Source organism: Rhipicephalus microplus, unplaced genomic scaffold (genome assembly GCF_043290135.1).
Source record: "Rhipicephalus microplus isolate Deutch F79 unplaced genomic scaffold, USDA_Rmic scaffold_296, whole genome shotgun sequence".
In the NCBI taxonomy this organism is placed as follows: Eukaryota; Metazoa; Arthropoda; class Arachnida; order Ixodida; family Ixodidae; genus Rhipicephalus; species Rhipicephalus microplus.
The window spans coordinates 132501-138608 of NW_027464865.1; the positions used below are offsets into that span (position 1 = coordinate 132501).

The window sequence follows — 6108 nt, forward strand, 5'->3', positions numbered from 1 at the left end:
CACCACGGCAGGCGGGTCGGTCTCCTCCGCATAAAAAGGGGGACCCCCGCTTTTTGTTCCACGAAATCGCACAAGCTTTTTTCGCATCCACGGTTTGCCACCGCACACCAAAATGCCGATCCGGCTGCCTACTTTAGCCAACAGGTGGAGCCAGGCGCGCCGTACTTGCGCGGCACTTCCCACGTCCACCGAAGTCGGTGCCAAGGACCACTTTCGGCGCCGGAGCCGCGTACGAGCCTACTCGAGGCGGAAGAACGAAGCCAGCAAGGGCCTGGCCGCAAGTGCGTTCAATTGTCGGGACGTCCAAGTCCCTCGTTCTTCCGTGCTTCCTCTTTCGGCAAGTCGTTGCGGCACCTTCCCAAAGCGCGCAGACCCGCTAATCGCGACGAGCGCGACGTGGCCGTGCCGCCTTTCCCTCGGCAGCAAGCAAAACGCCTGGCAACGTCGACGCTCCCCTAACCGCGATCTCGCACCGTGTTTCGTGTGGCGAATTCAAAAGCCGGCCGGCGCTGCTGCAACCATTACGGTCGGTACGCATACGCCGCGGAGGGCGGGACGGTCATCGGAGCGTGCGGTTCCTCCATCGAGTACTGCGCACCTCGGCCGTCGCATCGCCGTGCCATGACCGGCCGCGCGTCAACGCGAACCGGTGCCAGCGAGATCCCTCGCCTGCAAGAACCGACCGGCAGCCTCCGTCACCCGAGGACGCGGAGGCGCTTGCCGCGGACGGCGGGACGGTATGCACTGGTGCACAGCGGACCCGTCACATCGCCAGTTCCTTGACCGACCGCCGACGCTTGTGCCGTTCCTCTCGTACTTGGCAGTCGCCGCGCGATTGTCGGGTCTCGTTCTTGCACGCTCGAACGGTCGGGAGGGCACTCGGCTGGCGTTTCGGGAACGCGCAGCCTCGCCTTCTACCGACGTAACCACGACTCGCCGTTCGCGCTCCGCCGCTCCTGTTTACAGTACTAGGCGGTCCCGCAGCGGTCGGGTCGCGCATTTCGAGCGCTTCGAGCCACGGTGCAGTGGCGGGTCGAAAGCCGACCTATGAGTGCGTTGCGCCGTTTGTACCCGCGTCCGCCACCTGGCCGACCGTCCAAGGTCGCGGTGTTGGCGTCCGCTGGGCGCAACAATTTGTCACGGGGTGCCGCTCCACATTCAGGCAGCCCCGTGGGGAAAAGCCGACCCCGCGTCCAAACGGGGTCAGCGGCAGAAAGTGTCGGGCGCAGACGCAGCTGAGGCGCTCACCCTTCACAATCCGTTAATGATCCTTCCGCAGGTTCACCTACGGAAACCTTGTTACGACTTTTACTTCCTCTAAATGATCAAGTTTGGTCATCTTTCCAACAGACCGGCGCAACCGAAAGGCCGCGCCGGACATCGGTCCGAAGACCTCACTAAATCATTCAATCGGTAGTAGCGACGGGCGGTGTGTACAAAGGGCAGGGACGTAATCAACGCGAGCTTATGACTCGCGCTTACTGGGAATTCCTCGTTCAAGGGGAACAATTGCAAGCCCCTATCCCAATCACGAAAGAAGTTCCACGGGTTACCCAGTCTTTTCAGACAGGGATAAAGACACGCTGCTTCCTTCAGTGTAGCGCGCGTGCGGCCCCGGACATCTAAGGGCATCACAGACCTGTTATTGCTCTGTTTCGTGCGGCTAGGAGCCGCTTGTCCCTCTAAGAAGGTTGTAAGGTGCTGGGAACCCCGCACCTATTTAATAGGCTAGAGTCTCGTTCGTTATCGGAATTAACCAGACAAATCGCTCCACCAACTAAGAACGGCCATGCACCACCATCCACCGAATCAAGAAAGAGCTCTCAATCTGTCAATCCTCCCAGTGTCCGGGCCGGGTAAGTTTTCCCGTGTTGAGTCAAATTAAGCCGCAGGCTCCACTCCTGGTGGTGCCCTTCCGTCAATTCCTTTAAGTTTCAGCTTTGCAACCATACTTCCCCCGGAACCCAAATACTTTGGTTTCCCGGAAGCTGCCCGCCGAGTCATTTGAGTAACTCAGGCGGATCGCTGGTTGGCATCGTTTATGGTCAGAACTAGGGCGGTATCTGATCGCCTTCGAACCTCTGACTTTCGTTCTTGATCAATGAAAACATTCTTGGCAAATGCTTTCGCAGTAGTTCGTCTTGCGACGGTCCAAGAATTTCACCTCTAGCGCCGCAATACGAATGCCCCCGTCCGTCCCTCTTAATCATTACCTCGTATTCCAAAAACCAACAGAACAGAAACGAGGTCTTGTTCTATTATTCCATGCAAGTTTATTCAGGCGACTCGCCTGCGTTGAGCACTCTAATTTTTTCAAAGTAAAAGCACCGGCCATCTCGAGGCACACAATGAAGTGCACCAAGAAAGAACCGGCATGATGTTCAGTCCGAGCCGTCGCATCGGGTAGATGCACTACTCGTCTGGAACTGAGATCCAACTACGAGCTTTTTAACCGCAGCAGCTTTAGTATACGCTATTGGAGCTGGAATTACCGCGGCTGCTGGCACCAGACTTGCCCTCCAATTGATCCTCGTTAAAGGATTTAGAGTGTACTCATTTCAATTACGGGGCCTCAAAAGAGTCCCGTATTGTTATTTTTCGTCACTACCTCCCCGTGCCGGGAGTGGGTAATTTGCGCGCCTGCTGCCTTCCTTGGATGTGGTAGCCGTTTCTCAGGCTCCCTCTCCGGAATCGAACCCTGATTCTCCGTTACCCGTAACAACCATGGTAAGCAAGTAACCTACCATCGAAAGTTGATAAGGCAGACACTTGAAAGAAACGTCGCCGGCTCGTGGCCATGCGATCAGCACAAAGTTATCCAGAGTCACCACACAATACGGGCCGAAACCCGATCGATCTTGGTCTAATAAAAGCACCCGTTACCCAAAGGGCTCCAGGCTCACTGCATGTATTAGCTCTAGAATTGCCACAGTTATCCAAGTAGGAAGAAACGATCTAAGGAACCATAACTGATTTAATGAGCCATTCGCGGTTTCGCCTTATTTCGGCATGTACTTAGACATGCATGGCTTAATCTTTGAGACAAGCATATGATTACTGGCAGGATCAACCAGGTAATCGTTCGACTGCGCGTCCGTCCTCGCCTTCGGCGGGCCGGACGCAGTCTGTGTGCGGCGGAGGCCACCTTCAGGCGCCCCAACACGCTTATTTTGCACTCCGAGATGACGGCGTTCGAGCTCGCTACGGCACAACCTTCCCGAAAGACGAGTGGGAGCCGTGCGGCAAGAAGCACGTTCATGCTCGCTCTTTTTCGTTGCATCGACTCGGTCGCGCCGTGCGGGTTGCCCAAGCCCGCTGCACTGTCGGTGGACCGGCCGGAACTAGCAACGGAGCCGAGACTGCAAAGCCGCCAGACGACGGGTCACGCCCGCGTCTTCGGCGCTTTCGCATCTGAATCGCCCGAGGACGACACGGAACACACCTCGATATCGTGGTAAAACGGCACCGTCCGACAACCAGCCCCTAACGCATCAAGCGGATGAGGCTGCAGACGACTGCCGTGGATTCCCCTGGAGCAGACCCGAGGACACGCTTGACGAGGCCGAAGCCCGCCGCATATCAGACACCCGGTCGCTTTCGCGTACGCCGCTCACGAGAACCCCCACATAATAGCAGCGATAAGTACCCAGACCTCCTTGGGCACTAATACGAGCGTACTCGAGAAAATTTCACCGCGGGTGTGCCCCGAAACGTGTGGCACGTTGAGCGTGCCACAAGTCTACGTCGCTCTCAAACCCGCCGAGGTCGTAGAATTTGCGACCCTACTCACGAAATTCCCACCGAGGATACGGCCGCAAACGTACCGCACCTTGGGTAGGCCACGAGTTTGTGCAACACTACGCTGACGGCACAGCACCGAGGTCGTGCGCGCACGCACGGGAAAATTCCGCCGCGGTTTCTGCCGAAAACGTGAGGCACCACGACTCTCCGCAAGTTCGCGTCGACTGCGAAAGACCGAAGTCGTGAACGACGTGTCCGCTACTCGCCGCCGACACGCTGGACACCAAACGTACAACGACTCGACGGCGTCGTAGAGGCCCACGACGCGGTTTTCCTTAACGACGTCTCGGCGTGGCACCGACAGGTTAGAACGGCCGACCAACGTTCCCTGTCCGCCGTTCGGCTCAGTCGAAGGGCTCGGCGACTTCGGCAACGCTGCGAAGCCGCACGGTGACGCACGCCATGTCCCCATTTTTTTTTTTTTTCTTTCTGCGTCTGCCGGGGTGCCCCTATAATAGCAGCGATAAGCACCCAGACCGCCGTGGGTCGCTCGCCCCGGCTGACGTGGTTTTTCGTACTCCTGCGGCGGTCGCCGTCAAGCACGTCCAAATACGCTACTTTCGTGGGCGCATTCACGCTCTTTCGCTTCGCCGGAGTGCCAGCACTCACTCTGCCAAAAACGGCGAACATCCGAGCGGCGGTTCCCACTTTTGCGTCGGCGTCGCAAACCCCGCCCCGGCAGACGAGGTTTGCCGTACTCGTGCGACGGTGGCCGGCGGGCACGTCGAAAGACGCCGATATCGTGCGCGAATTGGCGCACCTTGGCTTCACCGGAGTGCCGCCACTGACTCCTCCAAAAACGGCGAAGATCCGAGCGGCGCTTCCCACTTTCGCATCGGCGTCCCGAACTCCGCCCCGGCTGACGCGGTTTACCGTACTCGTGCGACGGTCGCCGGCGAGCACGTGGAAAGACGCCGATATCGTGCCCGAATCGGCTCCGTTCGGCTTCGCCGGAGTGCCAGCACTGGCTCGGCGAAAGACGACGAACATCCGAGCGACGGTTCTCACTATTGCGTACGCGTCGCAAACCCCGCCCCGGCAGACGCACTTTGCCGTACTCGTGCGACGGTCGCCGGCGAGCACGTAGAAAGACGCCGATATCGTGCCGGAATCGGCCCCGTTTGGCTTCGCCGGAGTGCCAGCACTCACTCGGCCACAAACGGCGAACATCCGAGCGGCGGTTCCCACTTAGCCGTCGGCGTCCCGAACTCCGCCCCGGCAGACGCGGTTGCCGAGCTCGTGCGACTAGCGACCGCGAAGCCGTCTCGCGACGCCGCTTTCGTGCGCGGCTCCCACTGCGACCTGGGTCACCCGAGGTCGACGAGCAAGAAAGAATGTCGAAAAAAAATTTTTTTTTTTTTTTTGCGTCTGCCGGGGTGCCCCTATAATAGCAGCGATAAGCACCCAGACCGCCATGGGTCGCTCGCCCCGGCTGACGTGGTTTTTCGTTTTCCTGCGGTGGTCGTCGTCAAGCACGTCCAAACACGCCACTTTCGTGGGCGCATTCGCGCTCTTTCGCTTCGCCGGAGTGCCAGCACTCACTCTGCCAAAAACGGCGAACATCCTAGTGGCGGTTCCCACTTTTGCGTCGGCGTCGCCAACCCCGCCCCGGCATACGCGGTTTGCCGTACTCGTGCGGCGGTGGCCGGCGGGCACGTCGAAAGACACCGATATCGTGCGCGAGTCGATGCTTCTTGGTCTCGCAGGAGGGCCGCCACTCACTCCTGCAAAAACGGCGAAGATCCGAGCGGCGCTTCCCACTTTTTCGTCGGCATCGCAAACCTCGCCCCGGCAGACGCGCTTTGCCGTACTCGTGCGACAGTCGCCGGCGAGCACGTCGAAATACGCCGATATCGTGCCCGAATCGGCCCCGTTTCGCTTCGCCGGAGTGCCAGCACTCACTCGGCCAAAAACGGCGAACATCCGAGCAGCGGTACCCACTTAGCCGTCGGCATCCCGAACTCCGCGCCGGCTGACGCGGTTGCCGAGCTCGTGCGACTAGCGACCGCGAACGCGTCTCGCGACGCCGCTTTCGTGCGCGGCTCCCATTGCGACCTGGGTTACCCGAGCTCGACCAGCAAAAAAGAAGGTCGAAAAAAAATTTTTTTTTTCTGCGTCTGCCGGGGTGCCCCTATAATAGCAGCGATAAGCACCCAGACCGCCGTGGGTCGCTCGCCCCGGCTGACGTGGTTTTTCGTACTCCTGCAGCGGTCGCCGTCAAGCACGTCCAAATACGCCACTTTCGTGGGCGCTTTCGCGCTCTTTCGCGTCGCCGGTGTGCCAGCACTCACTCTGCCAAAAACGGCG

General features: G+C 59.2%; 1 non-coding gene across 1 annotated transcript; it reads right to left on the bottom strand.

Annotated features, from left to right (window-relative positions):
- Window positions 1-1262: 1262 nt before the first annotated feature.
- LOC142793236 (small subunit ribosomal RNA) lies at window positions 1263-3077 on the bottom strand. The gene has a single exon (XR_012891541.1). It is a non-coding gene; the product is annotated as a small subunit ribosomal RNA (ribosomal RNA).
- Window positions 3078-6108: the final 3031 nt, after the last annotated feature.